The sequence below is a fragment of the Mobula hypostoma genome, chromosome 1, assembly GCF_963921235.1.
Source record: "Mobula hypostoma chromosome 1, sMobHyp1.1, whole genome shotgun sequence".
NCBI lineage: Eukaryota > Metazoa > Chordata > Chondrichthyes > Myliobatiformes > Myliobatidae > Mobula > Mobula hypostoma.
This window is the reverse complement of record NC_086097.1, coordinates 119,907,390-119,920,963: the sequence shown is the minus strand read 5'-3', so window position 1 is coordinate 119,920,963 and position 13,574 is coordinate 119,907,390.

Sequence of the window (13,574 nt, the reverse complement as noted above, 5' to 3'; positions counted from 1 at the left end):
ACAAGACAAACCAAGACTAAAAAAACTGACAAAATCCACATAATTGTAACATATAGTTACAGCAGTGCAAAGCAATACCTTAATTTGATAAAGAATAGACCATGGGCACGGTAAAAAAAGTCTCTCGGATGTCCCATCATCTCACGCAGACGGTTGAAGGAAGAAAAACTCTCCCTGCCATGAGCTTCCAGTGCCGCAAACTTGCCGATGCAGCACCCTGGAAACACCTGACCACGGCCGGTTCTTGAGTCCGTCTGAAAACTTTGAGCCTCTGACCAGCCCTCCGACACTGAGCACTGAGCACCATCTCTGCCGAGCGCTTCGACCCCAGCCCCGGCAACAGACAATAGGCAAAGCTGAGCATTTGGGGTCTTCCCCTCCAGAGATCCTCGATCGCATAGTAGCGGCGGCAGCGAAGCGGGCATTTCAGAAGTTCCTCCAGATGTTCCTCCGTGCTTCTCACATCTGTCTCCATCAAATCAGGATTGTGCATGGTACCTACTTAACAAATACGATATCATTTTGGAGCAGTTGTGCCGCTATCTTCTTCTCCTCTCCTTATTAAGGATGAGGTCTCAGGGTATCTGGAGGCACATGATAAAATAGGCTGTAGTCAACATGGTTTCCTCAAGGGAAAACCTTGTCTGACAAACCTGATGGAATTATTTGAAGAAATGACAAGCATGATAACAAAGGAGAATCAGTTAATGTTGTGTATTTAGATTCTCAGGAGGCCTTTGACAAGGTGCCACACATGAGACCGCTTAACAAGTTATGAGCCCATGGTATTATAGGGAAGGTTCTAGCATGGATAAAGAAGTGGCTGATAGGCAGGAGGCAAAGTCTGAGAATAGAGGGAGCCTTCTCTTGTTTGCTAATGGAGACTAGTGCTGTTCCACAGGGATCTGTGTTGAGACTGATTCTTTTTACGTTATATGGAAATGATTTGGATGATGGAATTGATAACTTTGTTACAAAGTTTGCAGATGATAAGAGGACAGGTGGAGGTGCAGGTTGTTTTGGAGAAGTAGAGAGGCGACAAAAGGACTGAGACAGATTAGACAATGGGCAAAAAAATAGCAGATGGAATACAGTGTCAGGAAGTGTATGGTCATGCACTTTGCTATAGGAAATAGTGAGAAAATACAAAAAACCTGAGGTGCAAAAGGGCTTGGGGGTCCTTGTGCAGGATTCCCTAAAGGTTAGGTTGCAGGGTGAGTCTGCGGTAAGGAAGGCAAATGTAATGCAATGTTAGCATTCATTTCATGAGTTTTAGAATATAAAAGCAAGGATGTAATGTTAAGGCTTTATAAAAGCACTAGTGAGGCCTCATTTGGAGTATTATGAGCAGTTTTTAGCTCCTTATCTTTGAAAGGACGTGCTGAATCTGGAGAGGGTTCAAAGAAGATTCGTGAAAGTAATTCCAGGATTGAATAGCTTGTCATATGAAGAGCATTTTTATGGCTTGGGTCTTTATTCACTCGGGTTCAAAAGAATGAAGGGTGACCTTATTGAAATCGATCGAATGTTGAAAGGTCTTGATAGAGTGGATGTGGAGAAGATGTTTCCTATGTTGGAAGAGTCTAAGACCAAACGACACAGCCTCAGAATAGAGGGGTGTCCTTTTAGGATGAAGATGACAAGGAATTTCTTTAGCCAGAGAGTGGTGAATCTGTGGAATTCTTTGCCATAGGCTGCTGTGGAGACCAAGTCTTTATGTATTTTTCAGGTAGAGGTTGATAGATTCTTGATAGGTCAGTGCATAAAGGGATGCAGGGAGAAGGCAGGAGATTGGGGCTGAAAGGAAAATCGGATCAACCATTATGAAATCGCGGAGCAGGCTTGATGGGCCAAATGGCCTTATTCTGCTCCTACGTATATCTTATGGTCTTATGGTTATATATACACCTGAGATTCATTGTTTACATTTCAGTGTTTATCAGAATTATTCCATCCAAACTCATCTTCAAACTTCAAAACCTGGGCCTCACTTTGCAACTGGATACTCAACTTCCTTGTTGACGATACTGAATAGGTCAGGCAGCAAAGTCAAGGTCAAATTTACTGCCATATGCACAAATACATGAAGACACAGATGCAAAGAAAAACTCACTTTCAGCAGCATCACAGGCACATAGCATTATATAATCAACGTTCACAAGGAAAACATAAATTATACAGAATTTTTACAAGAATACGATTGGAACCAAAATAATCTATTTTAGTATAAAGTGGTCATAGCATAGCTAAACAGTAATGAGTAGTGATTTTCTGGCTGGTTCAAGAACTGAATGGTTGAAGGGAAGTAGCTGTTATTGAACCTGGTGATGTGGGACTTCAGGTTTTGGTATCTCCTTCCTGATGGGCACTGCAGAAAGGTGACATGGTCTAGATGATGGGGATCTTTGGCAGATGTTGCCTTCTTGAGGCAGTGCCTGCTTGTTAAAGTGGTTGATGACAAGACAAACCTCTTTAACCTCCTAAGAAAGTAAAGAAAGCACCTTTCTTATGATAGCACCTTGGTGCTGGACCCAGGACAGCTCATCAAATGTGGCAATGCCCAGAAATTCAAAGCTGATAGCTTTCTCCATGGCTGATTCCCCCAATGTAGACTGGAGTGTGTTCACCCTCCTTCCTCTTCCCAAAATCAAGAATTAGATCTTTAGCTTTGCTGACAATGAGCGAGAGTTTGGTTTTGCTCACCACTCAAATGAGTGACCTACCTTGCTCCAGTAAGCCAACTCGTTGCCATCTGAGATTTCTCCAACAGCTGTGGTGTCATTGGTGAATATGCAGATGGCATTGGAGCTTTGCTTAGCCACACACAGTCCTGTGTGTGGTGTGTAGAGAATAGAGCGGGCACTCAGCTGGCACCTCTGTTGATGCCCATTGAAGAGGAAATGCTACCAGTTCTCACTGATTGAGGTCTCATACAAACAGAGTACTCCAGTATTTTCTTTTTTTTCAGATTTTTAGGTCTTCAGCTTTTTTGCTCTTCAACATGCTAGGAAATATTGATGCACAGAGGGAACTCGTTCCACTAATTCAAGTGGTTCAGGTAATAAAAGTGCAGAGGCAGCAAGCAACTTTAAAGAGTGTTGTTGGTCTTTATTACTAGGTCACAGGGGGCAAAATTAAAGAAATTGCTCGGATTGTGGAAGTCATTGGTGAGGCTTATTTGATATACTGACTGGTTGCATTACAGCCTGGTATGGAAGCGCCAAAGCCCATGAGCGGAAAAGCCTACAAAAGGTAATGGATATATAACAGTGAAGCCCATCTACTGTGTATGCCGCGAGAAAATTTCAGGGGAGTATATGGTGACACATATGTACTTTGATAATCAATTTACTTTGAACTTTGAATTTGGATGCACTGTGAGCGCAGTGAGAAATCCACAGAAAATGGCCAAGCTCCTCCACTTCTCTGTGCAACATTCATTCGTTTGGCATCTTAAGTGGGAGGACAGTCTTTCCAGACTGCCTTGCTGTTGATAATGAGTCTCTTGCATGCAGAGTCACTGAAGACACCAACACTTTCAGCAGATGAGGTCCTGACTTGCAGGGACTGTGAAATACACATGCCAAGAGCTTTTAATAAATGAACGGATGCAATTCTAAAGCAAACTTAGAATGATTTACATCAGCCACTGAGCACATTTTCACGTCATTCTGCTCCACATTTAAGTCAACCATGTGTAGAGTATAGTTAGTAACATTACAAAAAAATCACTTTCAAAACAAAATTAGATAAGTGATGGAGTGAAAAATTGTGCCTGGCTGTGGTAAAAGAGCAGAGATGTGGGACTAATTGGATAGCTCTTTGAAAGAACTGACACAAGCATATTAGAGTGAATAGCCTTCTTCTGTGCCGGGCCTATTAACCTTTCAGGGAGGACAGAACCAGCCAGTATTCCCAGTCTAGTGCATTGCCTAATTAAACATTCCTTATACCACATGCAGGCCAAAAATGTAACAGGGAGTTTAAAATGACCCAAAACAGAAGGTCAACGGAAATTAAGCATCAGTTTCAGGATCAGGTTCAATGTCTTTATTCAGCTCAAACCACCACCCAAAGGTGAACTGGAATTTATGCTTAACTATTGAAACCATTTCATTAAAAGCTGATCATTCCTTCTCAGAACCAAATCAGCATTCAATTACCTGGCTGCATGGGGCTTCATTCCAGTGCTGGGGCACTACAACAGCGCAGTGTGAATCTTGTAGCAATTACAACCTGACCTCGGCTGCCTGCAGCCATGGTGGGGAGGTGGGTGGGGGCAGAGGACAGACCAGCAGCCAGCTGAGTCTCTCCTAATATCAGCAGGATCTCTTCATGATGGGAACACTGCAAGCAATCACTGAGTTAAAGTGACATTTAGGTCTGAGGTGCACCAGATGGATATTTCAACAGCTCAAAGGAACACAAAATGATTTTCTAATCAGATAACTTCGTATTTTTTGGAACATTTACATTATTCAAGGTAATTTCTACCCAGGCATAATATTCTTATTCAGATTAATTTATTTATCACCTGTACTTCAAAACAAATGGTGAATTGGATTGTTTGCTTTAACCTCCAGCACAATACAATTTGGAAGGTGGAATGAAACTGAGGTACATGTCCACATTCTCCCCATGACCACCTGCCTTCTCTCTGGGTGCGCTGGTTTCCTCCCACATTCCAAACACATACTGGTTAACTGGTTAATTCGTCACATTAGTCATTAAGGACCTGCACCAGTCAGGACATATCCACTTCTCATTGCTCCCATCAGGGAGGAGGTACAGAAGCCTGAAGGCACACACTCAACAATTCAAGAACAGCTTCTTCCCCTCTGCCATCCGATTGCTGAATGGACATTGAACCCGTGAACACTACCTCACTACAATAATACCTCACTATTTTTTGCACTACTTCTTTAATTTAGCTATATACTTACTGTAATTCACAATTTTCTTTTTCTCTCAATTATCATGTATTGCACTGTACCGCTGCCACTAAATTAACAGATTTCATGACATATGCCGTTGATATTAAACCTGATTCTGATGTGTGTAACTGGGAAGCACAGGTTTATTAAGCTGGAAAGACCTGTTACTGTGCTATTTCTCAAAATAAATAAATAATAAATCCAAATAACAATGTGTTTGGAGCAGCCTCCAAGTGTCGCCATATATTCTAGCACCAACATACTTTTTCCACAATGTTCAGCGGAACAGCAGTAACTAAACAAGCCCCTTTCTTCCCTCCCATCTACCCACCCACTCACTCATACACACAGTCCTCCAGCCGTACGACAGGCCACCTCCAGGCCTCTACCCTTCCTTGGACTCACAGACAACAGGCCTCCAACTTCCCCAGCAGACTCGCTCACCCAGGGCTTTGCCCATTTCCTGAAAGTATCAATGCCATATTATATTTCTTGTCATACAAAAACAACTTTTTTAATGGGTATTAATCTTCTGAGATAAACATGCATTCCTTGTTTGAAGTAGCGGTTACGCGGTTACTCGGAAGGAACTGTCTCATTTAGAGTAGGAACTGTCTCAGTGTGAAAGGGAACCATCTCAATGTGGAAAGAGGCTGTTTTAGTGTGGGAGAGGGTGTACAGGAGCGAGATATGCTAGCTGATTGAGAGGTGTCACAGTAACAACCTTGCACTCAACATCAGAAAAACAAAAGAGCTAATTGTAGACTTTAGGAAGGATAAGATAAGTAAACATGAACCAATCCTCATAGAGGGATCAGAAGTGGAGACAGTGAGCAACTTCAAGTCCCTGGATGTCAAGATCTCTGAGGATCTAACCTGGTCCCAACATAACAATGCAGCTATAGATAAGGCAAGACAGCAGTTATATTTCATTGGGAGTTTGAAGAGATTTGGTTTGTCACCTAAAATACTCAAAAAGGTTCATTGATGTACAATGGAGAGCATTCTGACAGACTGCATCACCGTCTGGTATTGGGAGGTGGGAGTAGTGGGGGGATAACTGCACAGGACCGAAAGAAGCTGCAGGAATTTGCAAAATTAGTCAGCTCCATCTTAGGTATTAGACTCCGTAGTATCCAAGACATCTTCAAGAAGCGGTGTCTCAGAAAGGTGGTGTCCACCATTGAGGACCCCCATCACCCAGGACATGCCCTCTTCTCATTGTTACTGTTAATTGATTTACTTATTTATTTTTATTTCTTTTTACATTATCATGTATTACATTGTACCACTGCTGCTAAGTTAACAAATTTCACGACACATGCAGTGATATAAACCTGATTCTGTTTCCGAACTGTTGCAGTATGGGAAGGAACCATCCCATGTGGGAAAGGACCATCTCATTGTAGGGAAGGGCCATCACAGTGGAGAGAAGAAGTCACCTCAGTGTAGGAAGGAGTTGTCAGAGTGTAGGAAAGGAACCATCTCAGTGTGGGGAGAGGCTACCTCAGTGAATGGAGGGAACTGACTCGGTGTTGGAAGGTGCTCAGTGATGGAAGTGGCTTTCTCAGTGAGGGCTTAGATAGAGTGGATGTTGAGAGGATATTTCTTGTAGTGAGCGAGTGTAAGATTAGCGGGCACATCATCAGAATAACAAGATGTCCTTTCAGTACAAAGATGAGGAGGAACTTCCTTGACAAGAGAGTGGCCTATCTGTGCCATAGATGGATGTGGAGGTCAAGTCATTAGGTATATTTAAAGTGAAAGTTTTTTTTAGATTATGAGGACTCCCAGTCCTCATTTATTGTCATTTAGAAATGCATGCATTAAAAATGATACAACGTTCCTCCAGAATGATATCACAAAAAAATACAGGACAAACCAAGGCTAAATCTGACAAAACCACATAATTATAATATATGGTTACAACAGTGCAAAACAAAACCATAATTTGATAAAGAGCAGACCATGGGCAAGGTAAAAAAAAGTCTCAAAGTCCCGATAGACTCATCATCTCATGCAGGTGGCAGAAGGAAGAAACTCTCCCTGCCATGAACCTCCAAGCGCCGCCAACTTGCTGATGCAGCACCATTGGAAGCACCCGACAGCAGCGGACTCTGAGTCCGTCCGAAAACTTCAGCCTCCGACGCAGCCTCTCCGAGCACCATCCTCTGCCGAGCACTTCGATCCCGCCCTGGCCGCCGAGCAACAAGCAAAGCCAAGGACTCGGGCCCTTCCCCTCCGGAGATTCTAGACCACACAGTAGCAGCAGGAGCGAAGCAAACGAAGTTTCACCAGATGTTCCTCCGTGCTCTCACATCCGTCTCCATCAAATCAGGATTGTGCACGGCACCCAACCTGACAAATAACAGACATCACCACTGGAGTGGCCACTGCGAGCTGCATCACGCCGCCGACTTCTCCTCCCGCTTAATACATCATCAGAATGTTTATACATCATCGGAATTCATGATATCTATCGAAAGTGCTGCATACACAGGGCCTCCAGCATTGTCAAAGACCCCTTACACCCTTCCCACAATCCCTTTCCCCTCAGCATAAGAGCCCTGCTGACACCTGGGACACACGTATACCCTATGTGAATGCACGACCAACCACCCACCCTCAACTCCCAACTCACTGATACACTCTCATCCTACACTGGTCACTTGTCACCTCTTATTGCTGTTGTTTTACATATTTATACTTCTGTTTTGTTTATTACAATAGTGCCAGAAACATTCCGCAACCTTATAGAAACATGCAGCTCAACTTTATGTCAACTTGTCAATCCTCAGGCCATGCCATTCAGGAATGTGTGCTTATATTATTTTGTGACCGTATGAGCTGGATCATAACTGAGCTGTGTGCAACTAAATGTATTGCGTTTTGAAACTTTCCAGAGAGGAAGAATGTTTCATTCAGCTGTGTACGGGTGTTTGGTTGAATGACATTAAGCTTGACCTTCGGCTTGAACCTGATAGATTAGTCAGGGTGTCGAAGGTCATGGGGAGAAGGCAGAAGAATGGAGGAATAGTAAAGTTCAGAGGAATAATAAATCAGCTAGAATGGAATGGCGGAAAAGACTCGAAGGGCCAAATGGCCTGATTCTGCTCCTATGTCTTAGGTCTATGGTCTTATAAATGGAAGGAGCTGCCTTGAGAAGAAACTGATTTAGTGCAAAGGATGTATTGTCTCAGTACAATACAGGATCAGTTTAGATGGGGTTGAGGGAGATAATAAATCAGCCATAGTGGAAAAGTGGAGCAGACCCGATGGGCTGAATGGTCGAAATCTGTTCCTATGTCTTATGGTCTTATAAACACACATAAATTACCATTACATGGTGCAGCAATACAGCATCCCCGTTACAAAGTGTGTGACTGTGAGCATTAATGCAGGCATTTGTCACCATCCATTGCGACAGAGCCAGATGAGAGCGGATTTTAAAATGCCGCACCAATGATTTAATATGAATGGTGGTTGACCATAAATCCCACTTTCTCTCCCATAAATAACTTGCAGCAAAAGGTAAAGTGGAAGAAAAATGTGGAAATGTCTGGGAAGTGGTTAAACAGAAAGCAAAGTTGCACTTCTCATTGTTTTAAACCTTTAAGCCAATACCATCAATTCAACTGTATCCTACAGTAAGTCAAGATCGTCAAGATGGCATTGAGCAATGATGGCTGTTAAGGGTGTGGTCCAGATTTACTTGTATTTTAGGTTTGTTGGGATGGTTTTGGGGACAGTGTGGGAGTTAGGGGTTAGGTTTGGGATTAAGGACACAGATAAATGGGAATTAGTGATTGGGGATATTATTGAAGATTCAGGGAACAGAGCTGATGGTTGGAGTCCAGGTCAGAGTACTCCAAGATTGAATGCCAGCCATACCGATGGAAAGATGGCAGCATAGCAGGCACTGAGAACGAAGACCAGCGATCCCTGTAGTCAGCGACTGAGGTTAACGGCCCTGTGCATGAGGGCTGCTGATCCCCTTCCCTCGGTCAGCAACCCCTCCCAGGTTAGCGAGTACAAGGATTGGAGGTCTGTGCAGACAGCAGGCTTCAGATAGGTAAGTCCTGGGGTTGGAGGTCTATGCAAGTCAGGAATTTGGGGCCTTCTGTTCAGAGTTCTGATCTGATCGCCAAGTCCTAGGGTCAATACTGAACGTCAAAGGATGAAGTCGGCAAGTCCAGATGTCAACACTCAATTGTTAAAGCCATTGGGTTGGCATGTAAGGAAGTCGGAGGCTTCATGTCTGCGATTCTGGGCCAGGCACCGGAGGTTGAAGGCCTGTTGGGGTATGTGGGTGGAGAGGCATGTGGAGGGGAAGAGAGGGGCTTGTTTTGCCGTTGTTGTTTTGTTTTGTTGTGTTCTGTCATTGTTGTTGTTGTTGATACTTATGTTGTTCTGCTGAGCACTGTGACTATGCTTTGGTAGTCACTGAAATATGTGGTGACACTTGCAGGATGCCCAGCACAACTTTAGGTTGTGTTTATTGTTAATGCAAGTAACACATTTCTCTGTATGCTTTGATGTACACGTGATAAATGAATCTGAATCTGCATTGCAGTTATGTTTACTGTCTTGTCAACTCTTAATTTAATAGTCCCAGGAGATTGTACCATAATATCCACTTTCAGATCACACATTATTTGGTCCCAACTATCATACATGCATACACGGGGGTTGTACCAGGCACTCCTTTGGGAAAAGCATTGGAGTATGTAATGCCTATCCCTCCAGAAATCGTGAACAGTGGGCAAACTGTTTCAACCAGTATGCAATGCTGATTCAATACCATTACTGCTAAATTAGTTCTTAACAACATGGGTAATGCGAGATGCTAGCCTTGCATGGCTGAATATGCCATTTTTAGAGATCATCAGATACTGTAAGCAAGTTGTTAATTAATTTCCACTGAGTGTTGCTCCTATAGTTCTTTAATATTCCTGAAGTCAATAGGGAATTGTGCACCATCTGCTGAAAGCACTGTCTTCTCTTCAGCACCAGCCTTTGGTATGAACATTGGCTGTGAGAGTGGGCAGGAGGAGCGCAGAGCAGGAAAGCCTGCTGGCAGAGGGAGTTCCTGTCCTACCAAGGGACTTTTAGCAAGCAACCCACTTTTATGTAGCTTAACAGCATGTGAAATGCCTGCATGTTCTCTAAGATCTCTGCTTTGAAATATTTCTCAACTCCAGGACAAGATCCAGTGGCTGTCAGGATTCCAGGATAGTGATGGAGATGCTTATAACATAACATTGTTCTACACTGCTGCTCAAAGGGAGGTCTCTGATCCTTCAACTTCTGAATTGCCAGAGAATGATATGTCAATTAAGCGTACTTGTCTTTGGGGCAGCACCTTAGTGTAGAGGTTAGCGTGAATCTATTACAATGCCAGCAACCTGGGTTCAGATCCCCATTGCTGTCTGTGAGGAGTTTGCATATCATCCACGTGACCGCGTGAATTTCCTCCAAGTGCTCCAGTTTCTTCCCATGCTCCAAAGATGTAGAGGTCATCAGGTTAATTGATCACATGGGTGTAACTGTGCAGTGTTACCAAAGGTCCTGTTACCACGCTATATCTCTAAATAATAAAATAATACTGCATTGCTAAGATGATCTATTTCTCTAAATTGCACAAAACTACTCACTAAGTCCATGAGGCTCTTCCAAGTGCATTACAATTGGAAGAGTATCACAACAGGAAAGATTCCACCCCTTGGTTGTCCATCTGCTGCCCGACAGAGTGGATTATGCAAGTCCATGCTTCTACCGTGGCATAATTCATGACACCTTCATTTTGTGACTGTCTAGCATGCCAGATATATTTGAAAAACAGAAGGGTGGATACTCGCTGAAAACAGATATCCACAAGCAGATGGTTGTTAATTCAGGTGATGCATATGTACATTATGCATGACATTGCTCCACACAGCATGGAATAGATTAGATCCTTGGCATGCCGATACAGCAATTCAGCATCTTGAACCTCTCAGGGCCAGCTGTGTACTACTGAGAGCAGGTCTCCAGATCCTCAGAAAGGCTGATGGTAAGTCCATCTTATTGCAGAGCCTTGTTAAAAAGACCTTCCCTGAATTCTATCAGTCAGCTAAATTTCCTACCTGGCCTCCGCACAAGAGGAAGAATTTGCAGACGGGTAACGAGGGAACCCACCTTTACATAAGAGGATATAATATAGGATTTAAGTTAAAACCATAAAAATAGTTTTGCTGGATATCCTACATCTTGCTTTATTTTCTCTTTCCTCAGTTAATCTCCATTATTTTTCACTTGGATGCGGCAGCCATTCCGCATCCAATCAAAGGTATATTTGTTCATCCTGTACATCTGTTTTACAATTGCAAGTCACTGCTGGTGACTAGAAACATCAGGTATTGCAGGACTATCCCATTAGCCAGTTGCTCAAGAGTGATGGAGCTGGATTTATTGTACACCGTTGTTGTGTTGTCACCTGGACTTCTTGCATGCCATTGTGTCGAGATGGTATGAGATCGAAATAAACGGTGTGACCAATTGTCTTGGATATTTTTATTGTGATTGCAAGGCCCTGTTGGACATTGGTAAAATAGAATACTACAAGTCTGGTTCACTGGTTCATTGGTGAGACCGACGGCAGGGGAGCTGCATTGACTTGATTGTTGCGGAGACAAGGCACTCATGCATTGGAGTATCTTGTTGCGGTCACTGGTGAAGGAGTACCCCGAGCTGGCTGTGGGCTGCTGGATTCCGTACTGGGTTAGGAGCTGGTCCCTCCCATTGGTGCTGCCTTCCAGTATTCTCTCAGTGCTACTCTCCAGTGCTCGCTTGGTGCTGCCCTCCAGTGGTTGCTTAATTGAAGAATAAGCTGGACCAGGACAACTCAGGGGCTTGAGCTATATATGTCTTTCTGTTTTGTGACAATTTTTCTAAAATTGTAACCACATGTGCTACATGCACTGTATCGTGTGCTGTTGCTAATGTATTTTTCCACCTTGGTTGTGGCCCCAAAGGAACTCTGTTTCATTTAGCTATAGTCTTGTATGATTGAATGATAATTCAACTTGAAATCTGAAACTTCTCCCACTCCCCCTTTCTCTGCATTTTGAATCTACTTTATTTATCACCAAACTAACTACACCTAACTCTGATTGCCCATCACTGGAAGGATGTGGAGGCTTTCCAGAGATACTGAAGAGGTTTATCAGGATTTTGCCTGGATTAGAGGTCTGCTACCATAAGGAGAGCATGGTCAACCTTACAGGGTTCTCTGGAGTGGTGAAAGCTGATGGGAGACCTTATAACAATTTATAACATTATGAGAGGATTAGATAGTGGGAAGCCTGATTCCCAGGATGAAATGTTTAATACTAGATGGGAGGAGTTAAGTTCAAAGGAAAAGTGCAGGACAAGATTCTTTCACATGGAGAGTGATGGATACTTTAAATGATAGAGGAGACAAATATAATTAAATTTAATTTTCAAAGTAAATCTATTATTAAAGTACATGTATGTCTCCATATGCTACCTGAAATTAATTTTTGCAGGCATTCACAGGAAAACAAAGAAATACAACATAATTGATGAAAAACTACTCATAAACAGAGACTGACAAACAACCAATGTGCAAAAGAAGTTCAGATAGTGACAAGGATGTGTACAGGAGCGAAATAGATCAGCTAGTGGAGTGGTGTCACAGCAACAATCTTGCTCTCAATGTCAGTAAAACCGAAGAATTGATTGTGGGCCTCAAGCAGAGTAAATTAAAGGAACACACACCACAGTCTTCATCAAGGAATCAGAAGTGGAAAGGGTGAGCAGTTTCAAGTTCCTGGGAGTCAACATCTTTGAGGATCTATCCTGGACCCTAAATATTGATGCAATTACAAAGAAGGCGTGACATCAGCAATACTTCATTAGGAGTTTGAGGAGAATTGGTATGTCACCAAAGACACTCATATTTTTACAGATGTGCCACAGAGAGCATTCTAACTCGTTGCATCACTGTATGTTATAGAGGGGCCACTGCTCAGGATCAGAAAAAAAGCTGCAGAATTCAGCCATTATACGAACTAGCAACCCCATCATGCAGAATACCTTCAAAAGTCAATGCCTTAAGAAGGTGGCATCCATCATAAAGGACCTCCTTCATTCAAAATATGCCCTTATCTCATTATTACCATCCAGGAAGAGGTACAAGAGCCTGAAGACACACACTCAATGTTTCAGGAACAACTTCATCCCCTCCACCACCAGATTTCTGAATGGGCAATGACACATGGATTGAAATACATTTATTATCAAAGTATGCATGCAGTATACAACCCTGAGATCCATCTTTCCCACAGACAGCGATGAAACAAAGAAATATACCAGCATGGATAAAGCAGCGGCTGATTGGCAGGAAGCAAAGAGTGGGAATAAAGGGAGCCTCTTCTGGTTGGCTGCCAGTGTCCAGTAATGTTCCACAGTGGTGTGTGTTGGGATGGCTTCTTTTTTTTTTGTTATATGTCAAGGATTTCGATTATGGAATTGATGGCTTTGTGGCAAAATTTGCAGACAATACAAAGATGCTAAATAGGCAGGTAGTTCTGAGGATATAAGACAGTTTACAGAAGGACAGACAGATTAAGAGAATGG